The sequence below is a fragment of the Oryx dammah genome, unplaced genomic scaffold, assembly GCF_014754425.2.
Source record: "Oryx dammah isolate SB20612 unplaced genomic scaffold, SCBI_Odam_1.1 HiC_scaffold_26, whole genome shotgun sequence".
NCBI lineage: Eukaryota > Metazoa > Chordata > Mammalia > Artiodactyla > Bovidae > Oryx > Oryx dammah.
Window position 1 is genome coordinate 53,200,572 of NW_024070210.1, and position 27,980 is coordinate 53,228,551.

A 27,980-nucleotide genomic window follows, 5' to 3' on the forward strand; every position below is an offset into this window, starting at 1 on the left:
TGCGGAAGACAGAGTCTTGTTAAATCTTTATTAATTGATTCTTCCCACTTCCACCCTCTGTACCTTTTCTTAGACCTCCACCCCCCCCCCACCGTGCAGCTGTTCGTAAGTGTCTCAGCAACCAAGTATATTTTCACACCTGAACCCCTGCAATGCCTTGATCCTGGACAACCCTGTTATAATCATTTAACAGTTACATATCACTAGAGAGGATGCTAACGGGGTAATGAGGAAGGGAGCAGTTTGCTTAGACTGGGAGCAGGGTACCATCATGTTATGCAAGTCTTGTAGCTAAACTACATGACATCCCTTTTGGGAAAGTGATGGTGTCCACTCTAGTTTCCAGGAAAGAAGATTCCATGACCTCAGGCAGCCCATTTCTATGTTCAAAATGCATTCTGTTCGCTAAGAACTGTGGGATGGTGTTCTCTTCCACCTACTAGCCGCAAAGACCAATTGAAGGCTGATGTCTTGACCAGGGCTTCTCAAAGTCTGGCCCCTATAGCAGCAGCATCGGCACCACCTGGGAACCAGGGAGAAATGCAGATTCTCAGGCCCTCGTTCAGACCCACTGAATCAGAAACGCTGCGGGTGGGGCCAGCCACTGGTGCTTCCAACATGCCCTCCAGGTGACTGTGATGCTCAGTACAGTTTGAGAATGACTGGTGTACAGATTGGGAGTAGGGAGGTTCGAGTGTACGTATTGCTCATCAATGCAGAATCACCTTTTGTTTGAACCAAGTTTCCTCTGTTTACTGCTGCTTGTCAGGAAGAAATATTCACTTTAATTTCACAGTTTCGTGTGAACTGTCAGATGGAGAGGATGGGCTACATTTTCATAGGCCTCTAGGCTTGTGGAAGCTCAGGCTGTTTGACTCCCAAGAAATCAAATATGTCATACCACAAACTAATTAATGAATTTGTCAAGAGCTGTTCCCCTTTGTGAGGATTTTAGCCAAGACTTCAGTGACAGCCCTCCACTTTTATGGATTTTAACTGAGTAATTAATAGGATAACAGTTACAAGTGCAAGTTAAGTACGTATTATTTCCACTGGATTGGGTCATAAATAAGTCATATAGCTTTAAAAGTGAATGAAAAGAGACGGTTGAAAAGAAGGACCTACTGGGAGCTGAAGGAGGGAGGCCAGACTTAATTTTAAGCCGTACCTTCTCATTTTCGTGAGGCAAGCCATCCATAGGGGACCAGCTGAGACCGTGGTGGATTCTGTTTCACTTTGTGCTTCAGCACAAAAGTATCAGCACGAAGACAGTCTACCAAATGGAGACATTCCAGAGTCTCTCTTTCCACAGAAATCAAAAGTGAAAACAGTTCAATATGCTGGAGGTAAGGAGGAGGGACAGGACAGCAAAGCATCAGGAATATTTTGCAACACAGCTACACAAGCTATTGGACGTTTGATCTTTTTTATTTTTCCCTCAGTACCTGGGCCAACTCCCTCCCCAGCCACAAATTCCAGGGCTTCTCTCTAACAATGGAGAGACCTCTCAATTCAACTCCTTTTCCAAATCAATGCCAGGCCTCAGGGCTGCATCACATCGCTGGTGGGCCCCGAGTGCTTTTATTTTCACTATCCCTTTCCTCAACAACAACAGCAAATTTATAATTATATTTGAGGACTCGAGTGGTATAAAGACAAATATAACCCAGGCTGGGTTTCATTATTATATATTTATTATTATAGTCACTCAAAATTTAAACATTTTATTGGATCCTTAAAAGTATTGCATGCCTGTCAGTAGCTTCCTAGGGCTGCTGTAACAAAGTTCTGTAAACTAGGTGACTTAAGCATCAGAAATTTACTATCTTGATAGTACCGATGGTCCTACATGCAAGGCAGCACAGGAGACACAGACAAAGAGAATTTTGGACACAATAGGAGAAAGAGAGGGTGGGAGGATTTGAGAGGATAGCATTGGCACATACACTACCAAGTATAAAACAGATAGCCAGTGGGAGTCTGATGTATGACCACCTGGGGGAGGGAGGAGGGAGGAGGGAGGGGAGTTCAAGAGGGAGGGGACACATGTATACCTGTGGCCAATTCACACTGATGTATGGAAAAAACTATCACAATATTGTAAAGTAATAATCCTTCAATTAAAAAAAAATGCAAAGGAAAAAAAGTCTACTATCTTAGAGATCTGGAAGCTAGAAGTCCAAGCTCGAGTTGTCAGCAGGGCTGTGCTCCCTTCGGAGGCAGTAGGGAAGGAAGTGGTCCAGGCCTCTCTCCGAGGTTATCGTGCTGCCTAGGCTTGTGACAAGAGAATTTTAATCCTCAATCTGTGTCCTCCCCATGTGCATATCTGTTTTCAACTCCCCCTTTTTATAAGGACACTAATCGTGTCAGGTTAGGGGACCGCCGTACTCCAATATGACCTCATCTTAACCAATCGCTATGAATGTGACCCTATTTTCAAATAAGGTCACATTCTCAGGCGCTAGAGATTAAGGATTCTGAGGGGACACCATTCAACCCATTATAGGGTTTATGCCCTGTGTCTGCTGGAGAAATTGTCCATGCAAAGATTTCTCTGGGATGCTAAAGGGAAGATGCAGTTCTGGGGTTTCCAAAGTATCAGAAATAAGAACCCAGAGGTGAAAGAGGGAGATGTTTTACATTTTGTTTTAACTTCTTTTATTAAAAATTAAGTAAATAGACAGGTTTTTTGTATAACTGACATACAACAAACTGCATAGATTTAAAGGGCTTTACACATACATATGTCAAAGCTTATCAAATAGTTTGGTTCTGTTTTTAAAAGAAACACTTCAAGATTAAAAAACACTTCAGGAGGACTGTTCTGGTGGTCCAAGTGGTTAAGAATCTGCATGCCAATGCAGGGGACACAGGTTTGCTCCCTGGTCTGGGAGGATGCCCCTGTCACGAGGCAACTAAGCTGATGTGCCACAACTACTGAGCCTGGGCTCAGGCTGCACAACAACTGAAGCCGCTGCCGTGAGAAACCCATACACCACAACTAGAAAAAGCCCTCATGCCACAACGAAGACCCCGCGCAGCCGAAACTAACTAACTCAATAAAAATGGTTTTACAAATAAAATTTTTAAAACAGAATACTTCAAGGGAGACTTTCTGTGGATCAGCTCAAAAGCAGAGTTACCTTCTCCCAAGGCCGCATCTCGAGTAAGTCCAAGTGAGCCCTAACCCGCCTCAGTTCCAGATCAGGAGCCAACCTTCCTTCACTCTGAGGTTTCCATCCTGAACACCTGCTGCTTGCTTCTTGGAGCTGTGCCCTCCAAAGAATTGAGAATGGACACAATTTCTTTCTTTCTTTCTTTAAAATCTGATCTTCACAGAGGCAATGTACTTCTCTTGCTTGTTTCCCCATGTTAACCCTTTTCTTTCTCCTGCAAAAAACCTTCAATTTGCCCCTGGGTCTTAATGGATGTTCCAGTTGAAGAGAGAGCTGTGTCTTTTGCCCCCAGACACTATTCTTTTCCCCGCTCCTCTATTAAAAAAGAGAGAAAAAGGCTGAGGGAGAGTGGGAAGGATACCCGAGATGATCACTCTCTTTGTTCCTTCCATTTTTAAACTTACTATCAGCCCATGGCAGCAAAGGCCTCCAAATTCTTTCTCAGTCACTGGTTCAACCGTTTCATTCCCAAAGGATTCTAGAAACCCAAACAAAGTGCTGGCTGTCCTTCTTGAACCATCCCCCTCCCAATCAAAAATCATCTCACACAAAAACAGCCAAATAAAGCAGCACAGCCTGTTGCCCACAAAGTGAGAACTGAACAGTCCATGGATTTGGCCTGTCCCACTGAAACTGCAAAAGCTCCAGCTCATTTGTAGACACACAATTGGATCTGCCAGCACCATTCACAGACCTGGATGTGAACTGGAGCCTAAGCTGTGGTTAAAGGCACCCAGGACAATGCCAGTTGGGCTGTGTCAAAAACCAGGCTGTCCCTGAGAGAAGGGTCTCCTAGAGTAGTAAATAATAGTAATGGCTTTGAGGGCATGTGTGCCAAACATGAGCATTCCATGTTCCCAAGGAGGAGCACTGGATACTACCTTAGGAAGGCTTTTTCTCTCTGCACAAATTATAATAAAACAATGGCAACGGTGACTCTTGAGTCATCAATCTCTCAGGTCTCAGTTAATTTTTTAAAAAATGGGATACAGTTATAGACATACACAAGACTCAATGACGTGTGAAAGAAGCTAGTTTTCTTTTCTCCTCAAAAGAGATCCTCAAGTTGGTTGACCTACTAGACTCAGCCCAGAGCTTGAGCAAAGAAGCTGTGGTCCCTTTTGAGGCTGTTCACGCAGATCATCTCTGTTTCCTGAGTGATGTTCAGTACCTATAAAATATAAGCCCCAAATGTCCTGCTTGGGCAGCAGAAATGGTGTGTTTTAGAAGGAATATACAAGAGACTTCCCTGGGAGTTCAGTGGTGAAGATTATACTTACAGTGCAGAGGGTAGAGGTTTGACCCCTGGTCAGTGAACTAAGGTCTAAGATCCTGCATGCCGTGCAGTAGGCCAAAACTTTTAAAAACCAGATGAAATGGATGATCTCAGCTCTGGGTCGGTATAGGATGAACTGCTGGAAATGTCCCAAGGTCCTCTCCAAATGCTTCAGCTAACTAAACCTATACAACACTGACCATGAGCAAATCATGTGCGACAAGAAGAGATGATAGTTCAGTGGACAAACGAACTCAAATTCCACTTCTAGCCAGCAACTTCACTCCACACAGGACAGACGTCCCAGGACAGTGTCCTCAGGAACAGTGGCTTCTGTGTCCTATGACCGTGAGCTGTCCTTTACCTTGGAGGAGCTGCCTGTGCATCCGTGTTTCTCCCTCCCAGAAAAGGAATAAGACAGTTTCCTCTGCCTCTTAACAATGGCTTTCATGAGGCCACCAGCTTCAGGCTTTCCTTCTACAGGCTATAATAACCAGGATTAGGGCAAAGTGAAATGGGAAAATACCTCGTTGGGGTGAGAGTTTCCAAGGAATGGAATGAGGCAGAGGATAAAATCAGACTGACGGAAAATTCTCTGCAGAGACCTTGGGGCCAAGCTTCACTGACTTAACGGGTTCCAAGGACTTGGCTGTGGGGCTCCAGCCCTCTCCCTCCATCCTCATCTTTATAGTCTCAGGGCCTGTCTTACCCTCCTCACCTCTTCTTTATTTATGTGGAAGGGCTTGGCAACCTTACTTTCTTTGTCTGCTTTTCCTGACTTCCTAAATGGCCATGGTTGACACTCTCCTCCCAACATGCCTCACGCTAACTGTGCAAATCTCCTTGGGAACCAACATGTCATCCCTTGCCAAGTTTCATCAGAATTTGACCTTTCCTCCCAACTGAACAAAAGCTTCTCTCACAACATTTATGTAACTCCTGCAATCTGACCTCCTCCAGGAAGCCACTCTAGATTGATTAGGGAGAAATGCAAGTGATTCCCATGGTCCCAACTAGGGGTGGGGGGGAATATATATATATATATATATTTCTCCAGCCACCACCAAGTTCCCAGATTATCCCTTCTCTGTCACAGCCAGTGAATGCTGTTATTCTTTTTAAAAAGTGAAAGTAAATTTAATGTTTTATCCATCATAAAAATGTCAGATGCTCACACTTAAACAGATACATAGATGCAGAAACTTGTCTGAAGAATGTAAAAAAAAAAAAAAAAACAAAAACCCACACAAACCCACTATACAGAAGTAACTTTTTACACGATACATTCATTTCCATAAATGCATTTATTCTTGATGGATATTGCCTCTAGGACATAGACAAAAATGAAGCTAATTAACATAGCAAAGGGTAAGTAGCTACTCATTAATTGGTCCTACTTACATGCCAACCATGAAAAGATCATTTTTATGCTTAAGCAGAAACTTCAAGCTTGACTAGGATTGTCATTAAGAAAACAGTGAGTGGAAACTTCCCCGGTGGTCCAGTGGCTAAGACTCTGTACTTTCAATGCAGGAGGTCAGGGTTCAATCCCTGGTCAGGGAACTAGATCCCACATGTACAACTATAGCTTCCACGTACTGCAACTAGAAGGTCTTGCATCTTCCACAACTAAGACCTCGCACAGACAAATAAATAAATAAATGTTTAAAAAAAAAAAAAAGGAAACAGTGAATGGAAGTAAGATACCTACTGTGAACTGAAACACGAATGAAGTTCAGTCCTGCTATTACTTTGCTAGAGACACTGATGAGTCTATTAAGGGGGGGAAACACTGGTTTGAGTAAAGAGTGACTGAGGTTGATAGACGAAATGCAAACAGGCCTGGTGAGCAAATCTTTCAGTCTTTCTTCCCAATATCAGAAAGCATGAGTCTAAGTCCAAATCTAGTGTGAGGATCTGCCAGGCACAACTGATGCATTGCCTTGAATATCTGAGGCCACCATCTCTATGTCATATGCATATGTGATCAGGATAATAAAAGAATCACAGGGTCTGTCTCCCTCCTGCCCTCTAGGGAGAAGACAGCCTTCACCCAATTTGTTCCTGGGCCTTATTGTTCCAATCAGAGTAATTGATTGGGGATGAAGAAGCCTAAAAGGTGTTGAGACTCACTGGTCATGCTGGAGAAACCAGACTCATGGAATTGGAAATAGTAGATTTGGAAGAAAAGAGACAAGTGAGAGAAGGTTAAGAATCAGAAGACACTGGGCTTGAGAAAAAGTCTGATCTTTTTCTCTTTTGAGGAGGGGAAGTGGTTAGAGCAGCTGTCATATTGTGATGGATAGCATTTTGGGAAGATAAAGAGATACTTCCAACACTTTGGCCACCTGATGCGAAGAGCCAACTCATTGGAAAAGACCCTCATGCTGGGAAAGACTGAAGAAAGAAGGAGAAGGGGGCGACAGAGGATGAGATTGTCGGATGGCATCACCAGCTCAATGGACATGAGTTTGAGCAAACTCCAGGAGATAGTGAAGGACAGGGAAGCCTGGCATGCTGCAGTTCATGGGGTGGCAAAGAGTTGGGCATGACTTAGGGACTGAACAACAAAAACAAAGAGCTACTTCAGAAAATCTGCTATAAACTATAGACGGAATCTTTCCCCTAACATTTTCTGAAGAAATGTAAAAAAGATACAAATTGCTTTAAAACTCCTTTTCAGAAGTCAATGCATGCTTCTCTGGAAGTGATGCTATGCTGACACCAGGGACACTAGGCAGCTTAGTCTTATATGGGTTACATATAAAAACTTGTGTTGTTTGCTTTGAGCTCTCAGTTTGTAGTGGGCAGGGATCCATATCCATGGAGCTGATCTGAGCTATACATCCCAGGAGGCATCTTGCCACCACTTGAAAAGCTGTGAAGGAGGAAGCTGAATTTGAGTCCTGGTCTACCTTCTTTCCTAGCCATGTGGCTCAGGACACACCACTCCCTGAGTTCAGTATCCTCGCAAGTACTCTATGGGCAATGATGGTGACGTCTGCCTGCACCATGGGCTTCTGTGAAGATCAAACAAGAAAAGTATATACAAGTGTGCTCTGTGGACTGTAAAGAGCTACCCAAATGATCATGTGGTATGGCCTCCTGGACAACACAATATTCAGTCACTTACTGTAACTCACAAGAACAATGGTGGCTGGGGGATTCCCTGGTGGCACAGTGGATAAGAATCCACCTGTCAATGCAGGGGACAAGGGTTTGATCCCTGGTCCAGGAAGATTCCACATGCTGTGGAGCAACTAAGTCCATTTGCCACAACTACTGAGCCTGCACCTAGAGCCCGTGCTCTGCAACAAGAGAAGCCACAGCAATGAGGAGCTGGTGCAGCGCAAAGAACAATAGCCCCTGCTTGCCGCAACTAGAGAAAGCCCATGCACAGCAATGAGGACTCAGGGGACCCATAAATGAAAAAAATAATAAACAAACAAAATTATAAAAAAGAAAAACCATGGCAACTGGAATGATTCCAGAACTGACTCTGCCCTGGGCTATTAGCGAGTGCTCTCTACCCCTTCCTGGTATCTCCTCTGACTTGGGAGCCAGGGAGGAATAAACTCAGTCCTAGGAAATCTACTGGGAACTTCACAACTTCCTTACCTCATCTCACCCAGGGCCTCCACCACTGATTAAATGGAAATGCTGGAGGGCGTCATGGGCCCAGGCCAGCATTCTGTTGAGTCCAGTCTATGCCTGGCCACCGCGCCCTGTGCTGATGGTGACTTCACCGGCTGGCTCCCATCTCAATGGACAGCTCTCTCTGAAAGGCCATTCTGTGACTTGCCCTGGGAGTACTTCATTCATGCTGGCTGAAGTTCTCCCCCTTTCTGCTCAAAGTTAACCCTACTCAGCACAAAGCAGCCACAAGGAATGAATGAGACAGCGATGAGGGAGGACCTTGCACAATCTAAGTATGTTTCCAGGGGGAGTTTTCTCTGCTTTCCAGGATTCCAAGAGAATGTCATCCAACCGCAGAGGCAAGGGCTTGGCGGGCGCTGAGGGCCCGCCCCCCGTGGAGGTCTCCCCGATATGTTCCCATCCCTCCCAGGAGCTGCACCTCCCTATGGAAGAGGAGCCAGACACATGTCTACCTGCCGTCTCAGAATCTGATCCTGGCTTTTTGTTTTTAGTAGCTGAGACCAAAGACCTGGCCCATTCCCTCCTGGGTTTGAGGCAAGAGGCCTTGCAATGGATTTTCCTGAGAGGCAGCCCAGAGGCTGGTGCGACAAGGAGCTGGCCTGCTTTCCTTGGACTCAGCCCTGCCGGTTCTGCCCTTGCCCTGAGCCAGGCCAGCAGGGATCACGGCCCAGAGCGGCACCAAGACCTTGAATTAAGACACAGGCAACTCATTCCACTTTCCTGGCCGCCTCAACGCATCTGTCTTGTCGGCCTGCGTCTAAAACCCTTGAACGATTCCAGCTGCTGAGTCGGACCTGTGGACACGGTGACATTTGGTTTCTGTTAGAACACAACAGATCAGTGTCTTCACCTGCTTCATTTTTTCCTTCCTGCACAAGGAGGGGGATGCAGGCAGCCAAAACCTGATGCTGCTGATCTGGAGATTTCCCATTTTGTTTCGGTGACTTCATGCCTTGGCCCAGCCTCTGCTGGATCTTCCAAAACCACTTGATTTCCTGTGTATTTCCAGCACTTGGCCAAAAAGAATGTACAGTATGAAAAAAATGTCTGTTGCCCTCAATTGCAGAGACCCTCTGGAAAAAAAAAATATCTGGAGGGTTTTTAAATAAAAGAAAATAATTACAACCTGCTGAGTGCCTTACAGAATCTATGAAACTTGACCTTTTCCAAAATATCATAGTATTTCCTGTGGCTTCTGTAGGCTAAGCCCTCATGGATTTATAAGTATGTGTCCAACACAGTCTCTGGGCTCCATTTTTCGAAATTGAAAAGTCAGATGTGAAAAGCACAAACACATCCTTTTGGAGGACAACATCACCAAAGGTGTTAAGCTAAAACCCAGCTGGAAAAATAGAGGCTGCCAGCTCTCAGGGTGGTGGGCCTCATGCATTTATTTTATAATTTTTTTAATGAATGGAGGCTTGATTTTCCGGCTTGCCACTCAGTTGTAACTTTGCAGATGCTGAACATGGTAGGTATGTCTCACAGATGTGGATGTCACAGCTTACAACTATAAGGTGGGTTGAGAGTGGTTTATGAGCCTTGAGCTTCATAAATTCTAGTCTTTAGAACTCTCTGTATAAACATGGTGGAAAGTTGGAAAGGGAGTAAGAGAAAACATTCTGCCCTTAAACTACCTGTGATCAATGATCCAGACTCCTGCAAGTCTTTCCCAAGAGTAAACTGAAACCTTTTCAACGAGAAACTCAAGGAGACAGAAGCTTCCACTGACTTTCCAGAAGAGGTAAAGATTCCAGGCTTCGGTTCATTGTGTGTGACTATTGCCCACTAAGTCTACGTGTGGACAGACAAGATGAAACACACACTGGTACAATTAATGGACACTTAACTCTGCACACACCATCTCAAATCCATAGTCATAAAAATCTCTCTCCCTTGGTGGTTTTGCAAAAATAATTCAGATTATTATTTTAACTTCATATTGTTGGCTGCCCACTTTAGTGAAACCTGTGGAATTAGGGTCTTTGTTTCCAGTGAGGACGAGTTGAATTCCCTATCAAATGACTCTTAATAAACTAGTGAGCACAAATTCACTCATCAACTCTAGTTAGTGTCAGCCTCAGGCTGAACTGTGAACTGGTGACCATTTGTTTTCACAGCCCCCCGCCAACCCCTTGTGTTCCCCTTGTTTCCCCAGGAGGGACCCTGTCTGAAAGCTGGGCAGCATCCCAGACTGGGAGAAGGCCCTCGCTCAGCTGAAAACTTACTTAGGAGTTTTCTTCTCTAAGAAACCAACAAAGAAATTTCCACTGAGGTGAGAACAGCTGAGTAGGGCCCACCTTCCAGAGGGCAACCATGTGTTAACCACCATGGGAGAGTCCAAAAAAAGTCAGATTCCTGGGGACCAATGTAAGCTGTTGAGAGAGAGATTGTTAATTAGGAGATGGGAATATTCAAAACTCCTCATCCACCAACTTCAGGGAAGTGGTAGAACGTTCTCAAGAGATAGAAGTGTAAGGAGAAATCTGCTTTCCCTGTGGTATGGAGTTTGAATGATGAAAGTGGAGGAAATTTAAAGGAACAGGCTGGAAATAACCCACACCTTTTTATTCAACCTTGGCCTGTAAAATAGAGAAACAGTAATACTAACAACTATTTTACATAGAGAGAAAAAGGCTAACACACACCAATCACCCTCCAGAGACATTTTATAAACTTCCTACAGTTCAGGCTGCCTCTTTCAACTCAGGACTTCAGAATAGATGAGACTTGTTACCATATGCCCCAGCAATCCCTCTCCTGGACATATATCTGAGAAAACTTTAATTTGAAAAGGTACATGCACCCTAATATTCATAGCAGCCCTTTTCACAATAGCCAAGACATGGAAGCACCTAGATTTCCATCAACAGATGAATGGATAAAAAGACGTGCTATATATACACAATGGAATACTACTCAGTCATAAAAAAGAATGAAGTAATGCCATTTGCTGAAGAATTGATGCTTTTGAAGTATGGTGTTGGAGAAGACTCCTGAGAGTCCTTTGAACTGCAAGTAGATCCAACCAGTCCATCCAAAAGGAAATCAGTCTTAAATATTCATTGGAAGGACTGATGCTAAAGCTGAAACTCCAATACTTGGCCACCTGATGCAAAGAACTGACTCATTTGAAAAGACCCCGATGCTGGGAAAGATCGAAGGTGGGAGGATGACAGAGGATTAGATGGTTGGATGGCATCACTGACTCAATGGACATGAATTTGAGTAAGCTCTGGGAGTTGGTGATGGACAGGGAGGCCTGATGTGCTGCAGTCCATGGGGTTGCAAAGAGTCAGACATGACTGAGAGACTGAACTGAACTGAATGCCATTTGTAGCAACATGAAGGTATCTGGAGATGATCATACTAAGTAAGGTAAGTCAGACAGAGAAAGAGAAATACCATATGATATCACATATATGTGGAATCTAAAAATGCTACAAATGAACTTATTCACAAGACAGAAACAGACTCACAGACAAGAAAACAAATTTATGGTTATCAAAGGGGATAGAAGGGTGCAGGGGAGGTAAATTATGAGTTTGGGATTAACAAACTTCTGCTATAGTAATATTAACTACTATATATAAAATAGATAAACAACAAGGACCTATTGCATAGCACAGGGAACTATATTCAATATCTTGTAATAACCTATAATGGAAAATAATCTGAAAAAAAAGTGTATAACTGAATCACTTTGCTATATACTTGAGACTAACACAACATCATAAACCAACTATATCTCAATTAAAAAATGGTTGATGAGGTATCACCTCACATGGGTCAGAATGGCCATCAACAAAAAATCTACAGACGATAAATGCTGGAGAGGATGAGGAGAAAAGGGAACCCTCTTGCACAGTTGCTGGGAATGTACATTGATACAGCCACTATGGACAACAGTATGGAGATTCCTTGAAAAACTAGTAACAGAACTACCATACAACCCAGCAATCCTATTACTGGGCATATACTCTGAGAAAACCATAATTGAAAGAGACACATGTATCTACAAATGTTCATTACAGCACAATAGCTAGGACACGGAAGCAACCCATTAACAGATGAATGGATACAGAAACTGTGGTACATACATACAATGGAATATTACTCAGCTATAAAAAAGAATGCATTTGAGTCAGTCCTAATGAGGTGGGTGAACCTAGAGCCTATTATACAGAGTGAAGTAAGTCAGAAAGAGAAAGATAAATATTGTATATTTACACATGCATATGGAATCGAGAGAGATGGTACTGATGAACCTATTTGCAGGGCAGCAATGGAGACAGAGACATAGAGAACAGACTTGTGGACACAGTGGGGGAAGGAGAGTGTAGAACAAATTGAGAGAACAGCATGGAAACATATCCATTACCATCTGTAAAATTGGTGGGGATATACTGTGTGACGCACGGAGCTCAACCCAGTGCTCCGTGACAACCTAGAGAGGCTGGATGGGGAGGGAGGTGGGAAGAGGGTTTGGGAGGGAGGGGACACAAATATACCTATGCCTGTTTCATGTTGATGTATGGCAGAAACATATGATATTGTAAAGTAATTATCCTCCAATACAAAAAAATTAATGGTTAAAAAACATATATGTGAGGCTTTACCACAGGTCCCATGAGAAGGAGTGCTGTGCACAGAGAGAAGCGTTCTCAGATGCACAGTGTGTGATGGCTGGAGGGCACGAGCAAGGCACAGAACAGACTATGTAAACAGACCACGGGAAGTTCTCGGATGAGCTGTCCTGGGTTCCCAGGTAAGGCATAAATCAAGTATTGGTAAGTAGACAGAACCTTTCCTGTTTCTGTGCCTTTTCTTTAGGGGTCTAATTCTTAGTAAAGCAACTCAGGAAGAAGCAACTAATGCTTCTTTGTTTCTAGGACTTGGCCCTTTGTTTTATAATTAATATAGATTCCCACCCAATGCATAAATGTTTAAAGCATCATTTATATTGCATCACTCACTTGTTAAAGTTTAAAATGTTGCAAATAGCCAAGAGTGAGTCTGTGCTTCAGTTACAAGCAAGCTTGCTCGCCCCATGATCTTAATCGCAAACAAGGGACATAAAATTGACCACTAGGTGAATTTTGCATTTGCTGTACGTTCTTCGCCATTATAAAAAAGATGATTCAGTTTTGAGTCAAAGCCTAGATTAAATTATTTTAAGTTATAGACATATCTGGATTGAAATGTATGTGTGTATATGTGTGTGTGATTGCACATGGATATGTTTACATGATACATACAGAAATGGGTGAAAAAAATAGTCCCAATTCAAAATAGATCTAAGGATATAAACCAGGACCTTCAGACATTAGGGATTTTTTAAAATTAAAATACAGTTCATTTATAATATTGTGCTGGCTTCAGGTATACAGCATAGTCATTTAATTATTTTTTTCTGATAATATTTCATTATAGGTTTATATAAGATATTGGATATAAATACCCATGATATACAGTAAATCCTTGTTGCTTATCTATTTTATGTATAGCAGTTTGCATCTGTTAATCCCATGCTCCTCTAATTTGTTCCTTCCTCCTCCCTCTTACCTTTGGTAACCATAGATTTGCTTTTTATAGACATAGGGGTTATTTTATTAACAAAGGAATGGGGACCAAATATTGAAAAAGCAATCTGCTTTCAAAAAGTCATATGCAAATAGAATAAGAATATTCCTCTCCTCATGTCATTCTCACATATGCTAAGGTTTCACATCTTTTGGTTGGATGGATTGTGCAGTAGCTGGAATCAAGGCAGGCTCTTTGCAAACCTTCATTCCCATCACTGGGCTCCTGACCTGTCCCATGTGACCAAGTATCTCCTGATTCAGTAATCAAGTCTTTGCCATATTCTATCAAGACCATCCTCATGGAAAAGAAATGCAAAAAAGCAAAATGGCTGTCTGGAGAGGCCTTACAAATAGCTGTGAAAAGAAGGGAAGCGAAAAGCAAAGGAGAAAAGGAAAGATATAAGCATCTGAATGCAGAGTTCCAAAGAATAGCAAGGAGAGATAAAGCCTTCCTCAGAGATCAATGCAAAGAAATAGAGGAAAATAACAGAATGGGAAAGACTAGAGATCTCTTCAAGAAAATTAGAGATACCAAGGGAATATTTCATGCAAAGATGGCCTGATAAAGGACAGAAATGGTATGGACCTAACAGAAGCAGAAGATATTAAGAAGAGGTGGCAAGACTACACAGAAGAACTGTACAAAACAGATCTTCATGACCCAGATAATGATGATTGTGTGATCACTCACCTGGAGCCAGACATCCTGAAATGTGAAGTCAAGTGGGCCTTAGAAAGCAACACTACGAACAAAGCTAGTGGAGGTGTGGAATTCCAGTCGAGCTATATCAAATCCTGTGAAAGTGCTGTACTTAATATGCCAGCAAATTTGGAAAAATCAGCAGTGGCCACAGGACTGGAAAAGGTCAGTTTTCATTCCAATCCCAAAGAAAGGCAATGCTAAAGAATGCTCAAACTACTGCACAATTGCACTCATCTCACACGCTAGTAAAATAATGCTCAAAATTCTCCAAGCCAGGCTTCAGCAGTACGTGAATCGTGAACTTCCAGATGTTCAAGCTGGTTTCAGAAAAGGCAGAGGAACCAGAGATCAAATTGCCAACATCCGCTGGATCATGGAAAAAGCAAGAGAGTTCCAGAAAAACATCTATTTCTGCTTTATTAACTATGCCAAAGCCTTTGTGTAGATCACAATAAACTATGGAAAATTCTGAAAGAGATGGGAATACCAGACCACCTGACCTGCCTCTTGAGAAACCTGTATGCAGGTCAGGAAGCAACAGTTAGGACTGGACATGGAACAACAGACTGGTTCCAAATAGGAAAAGGAGTATATCAAGGCTGTATATTGTCACCCTGCTGATTTAACTTATATGCAGAGTACATCATGAGAAATGCTGGGCGAGAAGAAGCACAAGCTGGAATCAAGATTGCCGAGAGAAATATCAATAACCTCAGATATGCAGATGACACCACCCTTATGGCAGAAAGTGAAGAATAACTAAAGGGCCTCTTGATGAAAGTGAAAGAGAAGAGTGAAAAAGTTGGCTTAACACTCAACATTCAGAAAACTAAGATCATGGTATCTGGTCCCATCACTTCATGGGAAATAGACGGGGAAACAGTGGAAACAGTGTCAGACTTTATTTTTTTGGGAAAAGCACTGCAGGTGGTGACTGCAGCCATGAAATTAAAAGACACTTACTCCTTGGAAGGAAAGTTATGACCAACATAGATAGCATATTCAAAAGCAGAGACATTACTTTGGCAACAAAGGTCCGTCTAGTCAAGGCTATGGTTTTTCCAGTGGTCCTGTATGGATATGAGAGTTGGACTGTGAAGAAAGCTGAGCACTAAGAAACTGATGCTTTTGAACTGTGGTGTTGGAGAAGACTCTTGAGAGTCCCTTGGACTGCAAGGAGATCCAACCAGTTCATTCTAAAGGAGATCAGTCCTGGGTGTTCTTTGGACGGAATGATGCTAAAGCTGAAACTCCAGTATTTGGCCACCTCATGCGAAGAGTTGACTCACTGGAAAAGACTCTGATACTGGGAAGGATTGGGGGCAGGTGAGAAGGGGATGACAGAGAATGAGATGGCTGGATGGCATCACCGACTCGATGGATGTGAGTTTGAGTGAACTTGGAGTTGGTGATGGACAGGGAGGCCTGGCGTGCTGCAGTTCATGGAGTAGCAAAGAGTTGGACATGACTGAGAGACTAAACTGAACTGATCCTGATTTTCTTTCCAGGCCTCCCAGCATCACAGCCTAGTTCTTTTCCTTGCCTCATAATCTTCTTGAATCCCAATCTTACCATCAACTTTTTAGATTTTCTGACTGTCAGAGGGTTTTAACACAGGAAGCTTGGCATTGCTTGTGGGAAATTGGGTCTATTTTCACAACAATTCTTCATTATGGGGGAAGATAAGTCTGCACAAGAAAAGTGTGAATTCTGAAATCTTTTAAAGGGAAGTTCTGGTGTTTTCCAGCAAGAAAACAGAGGAGCTCTGTTCAACTCCTAAAAAGAATTTCCTGGGATACTTTAGTTAAGGTATATGTGATTTGTCAATATTCTAAATAACAGCTGATCTTATACTTCAGTAAATCTAGGAATCATCACTCAAGGAGTCTGTTAAAATGCACATTCCTAGATCTCCCGTCCCTTTCCCCCAGGATCCTTATTCAAAAGTTTTGGGTGTAATTCAGGACTTTTGGACTTTCCCTCCCCATGATTCTTCCTTGGATGGAATTTCAGTGAACAACATCTATGTATTAATCACAAATTTTATTTTCGTATACACTGTTATCGTTAGGAAAATATTTGCTGTCTTTAAAAAGTTTAGTGGGCTTCCCTGGTGGCTCAGTGGTAGAGAATCTGCCTGCCAGTGCAGGAGATGTAGGTTCGATCCCTGAGTCAGGAAGGTTCCCTGGAGAAGGACATGGCAACCCACTCCAGTATTCTTGCCTTGGGAAATCCCATGGACAGAGAAGCCTGGTGGGGTCACAAGAATTGGACACAACTTAGCAACTACAACAATAACAATGAAAAGTTTAGTATGTTCCTCATGATTTCATTTGCACCATTAATTTTTTGAGTAAATTATTTCTATAAAACATAGACATAAAAATTAATGTAGCTTGATCCAGACTGAATACTGCAAATTGTTCTAAGAATGGATGAAATGGAAATTAATAAGATTTCTGTAAATGATTGTTATTTTGCTAATATTCTAAGGTGGTGAGTTTTATATATATATCATATATTCAAACAATGAATATATATTCAAACATTTGACTATATATATGTATTCAAATTCTGAACTGTTGGAGATTAATTTCAAGACTATTTTTATACTATCTAAGAGAGGGAAAATACAGTTTATGGTCACCTAATTAATAACCCTTTTGGGCCAAATGGTATGAACTAGACCTGTCCAGGTAAATGTTTCAGTGTATTTGTTGGAAATTTTACACAGTGTCTCATTTACCAGGAGTATGACAGAGCGAAAACCTGCCCCACAATTTTAGGCATGTAAAGATGGAAATCTAAATAATACCAATAACAATAATAGCTAATATTAATCAAACCTTTTCTATGTGTTGAATGCTTTACATTCATTAGTTCATACAGTCTTCACAGCTACCCTACTTGAGCATCCCATTTCCCAGGTTGGCATCCTTCTATTATTCTAGGATAAAGGAATGACTCTATTCTGATGTGAGGGCTTTGCGGGTTGAGGGCATCTCAAAGCACTAGTGATCCAAGCAGAAAAGAAAGTCAGCGGGAGAACTGAACATGGAACAAGGCAGAGGAATACAGAGACCAGGAGGGCCGGGAGAAGTGCCGGCAGAGGCTCCAAGGGGAACGTCTTCTAAGCTCTTCCGGCTGGGTGTGCTTTTCCTCCCCATGGCGGGCATCCCTCTCCACACCCTGTCCACGTGTTCAACTGTTCACCCCCTTCAACCTGGCTGTCATGTCTCCATGACTTATGGCAAATAACATCAGGAGCGATTTGCAGTTGCGTGAAGATAAATGGTGGGAATAAGAAGTGGGGAGAGCAGGAACTGGATCATCATTATGATTAGTATTTTTATTTAATTAGGTTTTGCTATTCTAACAATAAATAACAATAATGAGAATGATAATAATGCTGATAAACCAACACTTAGGAAGCCAGGCACTCTGCCAAGCATTTAAAATATGCAATCTTATTTAACCCTCTGCTGTTCTGCTCAGTGTTACCAGTAATCTGCTTCCCAGATGGGGACACTGGGGCATGAAGAAGTCAGTACCTTGGCTGCAGTCACTGGCTGGAGAGGGTTTTGTTGGGACTCAACTCTCAAAGTCTGACTGTGGATTCTGACTGCAGAGCTGGCATGCATGATCACTAGGCGCTGGGTTTTCATAGATGTCACCTCCTTGCATCCTCACAGTGACAGGCAGAGCTGGGTGTTGCTATCCCCTGTTATAGGTGAAGAAACTGCGGCTCAGAAGCAATAATCTACCCCAGGAGAAGGGCAGAGCTGAAGTTCAAAATAGGACCCCAAGCCACTCATCTGGTGTCACCTAGACCATCCTGAGAAACACATTCTGAAATAAGAATGGGAGTCTCTCTCTTGAGTCTAGGACTCTATGTCCAGGTAGGAGATGGTGAGAGTCTAGGAAGAAGAAAGGATGGGCAGAGAGTGTTAAAAGGTAGGCAAGCTGAAATATGCAGTACATCTCCTGTGGCTCCTCAGCAGAGTGGGTAGGTACCACCAAGTAGTTGGAGAAGGGTCACTGGAATTAGGTAGAGGTTCTCTGACTTGCTAAAAAAAAAACTGGGGAGACAGGCAATGGCTCAGGTTGGGATAAGAGAGTGAGGTAGACATAAAGGAAGAACCTCAGGCGAAGAGAGAAACCTCTTAGAACAGCATAAACATAACCCAAATTTCAGGCATCAACAAAAACCCACTGATGGTCAGGGACCTGCATTCCTCTGCCTCTCCGTTCCCCATGGCGCAGCTGGAAGCTCTGATTTCATATCTCCTTTTACTTCTGGATGATGCACATTGACAAATACAGTATGTAAAATGCAAGGACATGTGAAAAGAAAGTGTGGCAAGGGTTGTTTTCCATCTCCCAATAATAGCGTTTCAATTTGGTACCTAAATAAACAATCTATTTTAGTGGCTCCCCTTTGATACCTCGAATGTTCCCTTCTGTTATTTCTGGCAGTTCCCAATCCTGTGATGTGATTAGAGAGGATGATTACACTTACATAACAGCATCAAATTAATTTGCCGCCGAGAACAACAGGGGCAGGAAATCATTGGAGTTCTCAAATCGCTCTCCCCACCCCCACCCGCCTCCAGTTTATTTAAGTGACATCAAGGGATTAGAGCGAAGTCGGTCAGTAGAGCACTGTTGGGAAAACAACCAAAACATCGACGCTGACCTTGTAAACGAAAGAGGAACAGAGCAAATAATGAAAAGTGCTGGTCCCAGGCCTGGCACCAGGGCCATCGGATGAATCAGCCTTCCAAACACATTTCCGTCTGCGGGTGAAAGAAACAAACTGTACCTTTCGGTGAAGATCATTTCCTCGGGCTACGTCCTGCCAACCAAGGACTGTCAAAACCTAAGATAGTTGATACTGTGTTTATATTTTTTCTTTTCTTTTGGCCCCTTTTCAAGAAAAAAAAAAAAATGAAGATGACTTGAATTTTTTACCCCGTGAGCTCTGATCGAAACAAAACACAACAAAAAGAGAGGGGGGAGGGGGAAGCAGAGGCAAACAGTATTGTCTAGGCTTTTCTAAAAGAGAGGCAATAACAGCTCAGAGCACTGTAGTCCACGATCTCCAACAAGGCCAGAGGTTTACAGCAGAGGGTAAACAGATGCCTGGCTTGTAGATTTCAATTCTGACACTAACCCTTCAGCAGTCGTTTAAAGTGTCTGAGCCTCATCTTGTCTTACCTAGGAAAGCATCTCTATTACAGAGTTGGTGTTCACCCATCCGTTTATGCCGCTCATCCGTCCATTCAACAAATACTGATTGAACACCAATTTCGACTCAAGAACCGTACTGACCAGTGGGAATACCATTTGACATCGTCTCAGCCCTAGGAGCTCATGTACTGACAAAGTGCCGGCAATAAAGAGTCGCTGTGCACTGTGTGGGCAGCCCCCCACCTCATTACCCTTCACCCACGATTGTTTTTAAATCTCATGACCACCCTACCAGGGGAGGGGTCATCATCCTTATTTAAGGAAGGAGGAAAGGGAGCCTGGATACTTTAAGTAACCCTATGCCAAGTCATACTGGCAAGTGACTAGATTGGAATTCAAACCTGGATTTTTTGAATTTAAAGCTCCTCTAAGTCCCTTTATACTCTTTTGGAATCTGATAAACTCTAAAGCATTCTGCACATACAAAGAATTATTTTAACTGTGTTTATGCAAGATGTTCATGTACTAGACAGATATCACAAATGTAAAAATTTTGGTTGCTTTATTCCAGCAAATCTAGCTCTTCCTTTGTTTTAAGGCAAATCATTTCTATGGTCTCATTTAATCCGTGTCACATTGTTATTATTCCCATTACATGGATGAGGAGACCAAGGTTACACAATCTGCCAAAATTGGACCTAAAGCTGTCCTAGAACAGCTGGTCAAGGGCTACTCCCTTGCCACCCCCTACCTACCATCACCAACCTCCTTTCATTGAGAATGTACAGGTGGAGGTTGACGTTTCCAGTTTGAGCTTCAGTAGATTTCTGGATGCTATCTGTGTCAGTCTTTTGGGTTTCCATGGCATCCCTGTTTAGGTAGAAATCCACATATAACTACAACATGGTGTATTTTTATACTTGTCCACTTTGAATATCATTTGCTGCTTTTTCCACCTTGTAAAAATTTGCAACATTTCCTTCATCCATTTTTAACATCATCACCATTCATTAACATGGAGATTTCATCATGCGTTCTTTCACTTAGCTCTTTTGTAAGACTACTCTTAACATCAGTATACGGGAGTTCAAAAGTTGGTGCTATTCCAATTAAATCATTCTAACCTTGTGGTTCCTATATATAAGCAATCATATACTACCAACAAAGAGACTTGTGCTAATTTCAACTTTAGCATGGAATCCATTGTATAACTTGATCCTCCTTGTTCATACCTCTCTTCTAACGAATTTACAATATGGTTGAAGGAAAGATTTTTGTACCATTTTACCCTCCGTGGCTGAGTTCATTGCTAGTCCTTTTGCAGAAATGCTTGCCATTGCACTTCTACAACCCTTCCCCATTCTCCAAGATCAGTTCACTCCCATGTCCTTGAAGACACACTTCTACAATTACCTTGCCAGCACCAGCATCCCCCTACTCTGATTGTCAGTTTACTGGGCAGGTTCCTTAGTGGAGACCCAGTCCGAATCTCTTCTTATATAGATGAGGAGACTGGAGTCAGAGACATCAAATGATTTTCTGCTTGGTTTGTGGCAGGTGGGATCTTTTAGTTGCGGTAGGCAAACTCTTAGTTGTAGCATGTGGGATCCAGTTTCCTGATCAGGGATTAAACCCAGGCTCCTTGCATTGAGAATGCAGAGTCTTAGCCACTGGACCAGCAGGGAAGTCCACCAACTTCCTGATTCTTGAGGAATCAGTCTCACTGTTTTCATCAGAACCCTCTGCTTCACCCCTGATGTTTGTGGAACTGTATAGTGTGTCCACAGTCTAGAATGGAGATCTGTCTCATTACCCCCACAAACCCAATGAGCTTCTGGAAGGCAAAGGCTGAGTATTTCTTATCACCGAATTCTACAGCATCTTTCATAAGTCCAAATACACAGTAGTCATACAAGACGTAGTCTGGGATAAATTACTATCTATGGATGGTGCATTTGTTATGGAAACTGTCTGCTACCCCATCCCCTGCTGGTTCTATCTCTTGTTTCTCCCTGTTTCTCAAGCTCCCTCACCCATAGCATTCCCCACCTCTGCAACCACACATTCATTCATCTGCCCATTCACTTTGTAGGGAATCTTTGTTAAGTGCCTATTCTGTGCCAGGCACCATCCAGGTTGGACATGCAGCAGCAAACAAAGCAAATTCTCCATCCTCTCGGAGCTCATCAGCCCTCCATGTCCCCGCCTTCTCCTCCTATGTGATGGTCTCCAATGCGAGGGAACCCAGAGCTGAAGAGTTGCTCCAGAAGTGTTCATGTCATTATAGGTAATGATGGCAGGTATTGCAATTTTTATTTAAATATCTGAAAAAATGCTCAAACGTGTCTGACTCTTTGTGACCCCATGGACTGTAACCCACCAGGCTCCTCTGTCCATGGAATTTCTCCAGCAAGAATACTGGAGTGGGTTGCCATTTCCTTCTCCAGGATCTTCCTGACCCAGGGATCAAACCCATGTCTCCTGCACTGCAGGTGGATTCTTTACCCCTGAGCCACCAGGGAAGGCCCCCATCCCAAGTCCCCACTACAGAGTGCTGAGCTGAAAACTACTAGCCACTGTGGCAATTTTAAACTGTATTTATTTAAAATGGTTTTTTTTTTGTTGTTGTTGTTGTTATTAGTTATTTACTTGATTAACTTGTCTAACTTTTACCCACAACTGCTTAGGTAAAGGTAAAGAGAAGAATTCTGAAGCAAAAATTTGAAAAGCTTAAAAACAGCATACATAGGGTAGAAATTCTGTAAATATACTTTAGGCTGTTCTTCACCAGATTTCAGAATTACATTTGATTGATCTCTCATATAACCCACTAAAATCTATCATTTTTAAAACACATTTTAATGAAAGAAAATTTGGTATTATATCCAGTTCAGTTTCAATTATCTGTATATGAATGCTTATCAATAGTGACCAAAAATCTTATTTCACTATTTAGAAATAAAAGAGACAAAGAATAAAAATAAACCAGATTTTCTTTTACCCAAAATGCAAAGTTTCCAAACATTACTTAGAAAAGTAGATCTGTCTATTTTTGTCAATATTTGATGTGATGATACGCACTTAAATTTCAAGCCACAATTTAAGATTCATTTGGTTTTCCAAGTAAGCATATTATTAGATGTCATTTTAATGTATGTTTTATAAGTTGTCATTTCTTACATAATTAAAGTAAATTAAGCCATGTGCATCACTTGTTAGATGGAATTCATTCAGAATTTATTTTTATAACCATGAATATTAGCAAATATTGTGTTAAATTAATTTTGTAATAAAATCTTTAATACATACAGATCTAAAGTGACACATATATTTTAAAACATTATTTAATTTTGCATTGCATGTGAAATGATCAGATGATTAAAATTTTCCAAAATTATATTCTTAATGAATTCACAAGTTTAAAAGTGGTTAGAGAATGCTGTTCTAAGCTGTTTATATCCATTTCTTCTTTTATCATCCATGCTCCTTCTCAAGATGAATGTCCTCCCCAGCACCATCTATCATTCTTTCTCTGTCCTATACAGTCAACTTTTCCCTTTTTACTTTCTTCTTTTCCTCAATCTACAGACATTATCAAGTTTCCCTGTTCTAAACAGCCAGCCAACCAACAGTAAGCAGCATCAGGAAATCTCCTCCTTAGTCCTGTCTTCCCCTTGAGTTGCTAACTTACAAGACACACTCCAGGGAAGAATACTTTTCTGCTCTCCCCTCTGCCTCAGGGCCATTGCACTAGCTGTTTCTGTCACTTGGAATGCTCTTTGCTTGGTCTTTCATGTAGCTGTGTGAGTCCTGTAATTCAGCTCTCAGCTCTTCCACAAGCTGACCAACCTTGATAAAGTGCCCATTTGATCCCTCTCCACCACATCACCCTCTTCTGATTCTCAGTATTTACACTGTCTGATGTTTATTTGTTTTGGAACAAAGCATTGCCTGCTCCCTGGATGTGACTCCAGCATGAAAATGGTGTTGGTACATAGAAAGTTCAGTAGCTATTTGTTGAATAAAGGAACAGATGAGCAAACGTGAAGATCTGTTTCAGTCTCCTTTGCTTGCTTATTCTTTCACTCACTCCTTTCCATCCTCTTCTCGTTTTTCACACTTCCCTTGGGTTACCACAGCCACCCTCATAATTCCAACACCTATCTATATGGAGATGGAAAATACAGAGCACAGTATCTGCCCAGGGCAGACATTACTGGTGGATTTCAGTTCACTTTTTAAAACATGTCTAGTCCTAGGGTGCACGGTCCTCCAGGGAGGCTCTGCTAACTGATAGGAGTTGTTCTCCAGATGAAAACTACTTCTCTGATCTATATGCCAATGACTTCCCATGTCTATGTCTGCAGCACTGGAGTTTTCCAACCCCCTTTCACACTGCCTCCTAGACACCTTCGTTTGTCCACCTCTATCGTCTAGCACTGTGCCTGGGGGAAGGTAACCACTCAATAAATGCTTTGTGTCATGATAAGCATGTATTCAGTGACACTATCCACTCAGACAGTCCCTACCAGCTTGCCAGGTATGAAAGTGAGACTCACCTATTTGTCCTTCTCTGCTTTCAGACTTTCAGTGGCAATTTGCCAGGTCTGGAGCACAGTACCCGTTTGTAACAAGCTACACATTTTGGCCAACAGTTCCACAATTTCACCCTTGAGTTCCTTCAAAACTCTTGGGCGGATGCCATCCGTTCCAGTGATTTATTCACACCTAGAGTGTCATTCCAGGACATCCTGTCCACTCACCAAGGCTTGTTCGAACTATTTAGACTTTTCTGTTTGCAAACACAATTAGGGAGTGGGAATTCTCCTTTTCATTTCTTTTAGTAACAGCTAATGCAAGGAATTTACCATGACTCTCTCAGCTATTTTTTGCTTATCTTTAGAGTGGTGGTGATCAAGTGGGTCCAAGTGATTTAATTGACTCTCATTTCCTTACTGCCACTAGCACATATTAAGAGATTGCTTTCTGATTGGCACAGAAGTTCTCTGCAAAACCATCCTCAAATTCTCTTCAATAGCACTATATATACCAATTAACTCTATGAAATTCAGGCTGATAACTGAAATGGATTAAAGAGCTTTCACATCTACCAACTCATTTATCTTCATAAAAACCCTGAAAGATTGATAAGATAGGCTAGATTATCATTTTATGGATCAAAAAAAATCCCAAAATAAAAACAAGATTCAGAGAGGTCAAGAGTTTTGAGTCAGCTGAGCTGAGCTTGGAAAAATTCTCTAGATTTACAATGCAGTGCTTTGTGTTTGTTTTTGTTTGTTTGTTTGTTTGTTTTCTTCCTACACCTTGATTAAGTTGAACTATATCAACCTATTCTAATCCAATCTAATGCTCAATGAAATGTCATTAGGACAACTGGAAAGAACTAACTGACGTAAAATGGTTGATTCAGTGGCCACATGTAGCTATGGCCTCATGTAACAAAAATGTGCTCTGCTAAGAAATATTCCCCAAGGAGAGCCCGAGGGAACAGGCTGAGAGCCCTGACCCACAGAGGCCAGTCCAGACTGTGTTTGAGGGTGAACATCACATCACACATAAATATATACACAGCACTGTGTGCTTCCAGGTTTAAACATGCATTCTACTAGATTTCATCTTGAGACTAATTGAATTCTCATGATAAGATCCTCCACTGGAGTCCAGGCTGAGGTGAACCTCAGGGCCACCTCTAGCAATTAATGCATCACCAAGCAGAGGGGCGGGGGGACAGCTTTAAGTCAGTAGCAACCACAATTCCCACAAGGGGATAATGAGGAAGCTGAGTAGCTGGAAGGATTAAACACTGGCATTTCATTTTGAGGATCACATTCTGCGTGCAACCGCAGCTGCAGACCTGAAAGACTGGCCGTCTCAGATTTGCCCATGAACAGAGAGAAATCTGCCTCTAATGTAATCTGACATCGTCCCTGCTCTCTGATTAACCACTTCTGGGGAGGCCCCGAAGAAGTGCATGCCAAATGCTGCCCTGTGGATCCCAGGGGCTGCTGGCTTCATTCTTCCTTCTCCCTAGAATTTCCCCAAATATTATCCTGCCAGCTAAGCCTATCTGGCTGAAAGTTAGATATGGACTACCATCTCTGATACAATGATAAGCGAAAAATATTACCATTATTTCCCTCCCATTAAGGAAATACCAAATAATTTGTTATTTTTGTTTTCATTTCTTTGGTACAAAGATCAGTCTGAGAGTATTTGAGACTTACTAGTTAATTACTCAATAGTTGCTCAGTATTTTAAAAATTTTAATGAATGAATTTGGACTATTTTTTTCATAGTTTTAAATTTGTAACACCCAAAATAATTTTTTTTTTTTTTAAGTTTCAGTTTGCTTCATTATGAGTTCTGAGTTTTCTTAAAATTTTTTTTTTTGTATGTTCTAAACTGCCCTTTGGAAGAATGTTTTTCTAACTAATGTCAATTGATGATTGATGTTAAAATAAAATTCAGACTTTGTTGGGATAGAGGGGTGGTGGAGGAGGTGAATGTAGGCTAAACATTCTCTGGACCCCTCACTGATTTGGCTCTTACATTCAGAGTATTTGCTAATGAAGGAGCACGGGTATGGGACTGAAAAAGGATTCCCTAGGTCTGTTAATTTATTGGAATAATTCATTAGCTGACACTTTCAGCTGTGAATTTAGCTGGTAACTCCCATGTCACCCCAACATTATGTGTAAAAAGGGTGGTGCTGTTTTTGTGCAAGGACTTGCACAAGGATGGAATAAAGCCCTCTCTGCCATAGTTACCCTGACTTGAGGGAGATTGTTAATAAAGAGCTCTTCAGAGCCTTTCTTTTGTACAGCTACTATATGAATATTTATAAAGTATTCCATTGGTAAACAGCATTAAAATATAAACAGAGCATACCAAGAAATAGGAAGGCCATTTTCACCTAATACACAGCAGTGCTGTGACACGCTGGGGCTCTATTCCTCGAATGGCTACAGAACAGCACAGAAGGAACAACCGTTTGCTTAACAAACCAGGGGGCAGCAAATGGTATGGTTTGGTGGAACTTTAGTGCTCTTGTTAATTGCGTCTTCTGAGTAATTGAATGATATATGCATATCTACAAACACAGACATGACTACGAATAGGCAGCTGATACTCATAATCACCTAAATTGGCCATTCGAAACCACTCCTTTTGTAGACAGAAAGTAGTCAAACATCAGCACTTTCATATGGTTAACTTAATTCACACTGCCCCAGGTTTCTGGCCCTTTTCCTTTTGGGCACAGGCAGGGGTGGGAATATGGAATCCCGCTTACCTGTGGGCTCCAGCTAGTAAGCTGTGCAGAGGAAAAGGAGTCGGGGGTGAAGAGGGGGGAGTTGAATGCAAACCTTCACAGAGACCCATTTCAGCAGATTCCCTGGACAGCATCACCTCCTCTGAAGGAGTGGGATGGAGGATGTGAGGGTGGCCCTCAGCCTGCACACCAAAGAAGCGTCCCAGCTTGCCAGCTGTGGCTGCGTGCTCTTCACTGCACACCCCTGGTACCTGTCATAGGTGTGTTAGCAATTTTCAAAGGGATTAATATATAATAAAATACGCTCAACAAGAAAACCACCCAGAACGCAATGAATCATTCTTTAATGATTCAAAAGACACTTTGGGATCCTGTAGTGCCTGAGGGTCAGCATTACAAATATCAATTATTTTCTGGTGAATGTGTGGAAGAGCCAGTTCACTAGAAGTACTAGTTAAGAAAGTGTTGGGCGATATTCTCTTACAATATTAAAAAAATATATATGTTCTATCCTTGGCCTTTTCTACTTTAAAGCTTTTGCCAAAACTATAATGCTTCTATTCTCCACAAAACTGGTTCATTTAACAGCTTGGAGAAATACCCATTCTACAGAATGTCTGAGTAGGTCAAACTGAAATCCCCCCATTTTCCTAGGAACCACTTTTTGGATAGACTTCCACTCTTCTCCCATAACCATCTATATAGGCCTCTAATTACAATTCAATCACTATATAAGAAATTTGGTTTGACAAAGCTGACAAAATTATTTTTTAAATAAACAGAGTCAGGTTAATACACTGGTGCTTTGCTTAGTTTCAGATGTTCCTAAAACCCAGGAAAATGTGATTCTATCACACTCAAATCAATCACAAGTTGAGTTTCTCCCTTCTTGAAAACCACAGTGGCTGGTAATGAAGAAGAAGAAAAAAATCTAGTCCTTGGAAATCAAGTTCATGGGCACTTTTGAAAACACATTAATTCAAAACATCTGCAAGGATTTTATCTTTAAAAAACCCAGGTGTCTAAATCTTAAGAAGACAAAAATACATACATAAGATTTTAGGAAGCAAGTTTCTGAAAACAGGCTTCTATCAGAAACAAA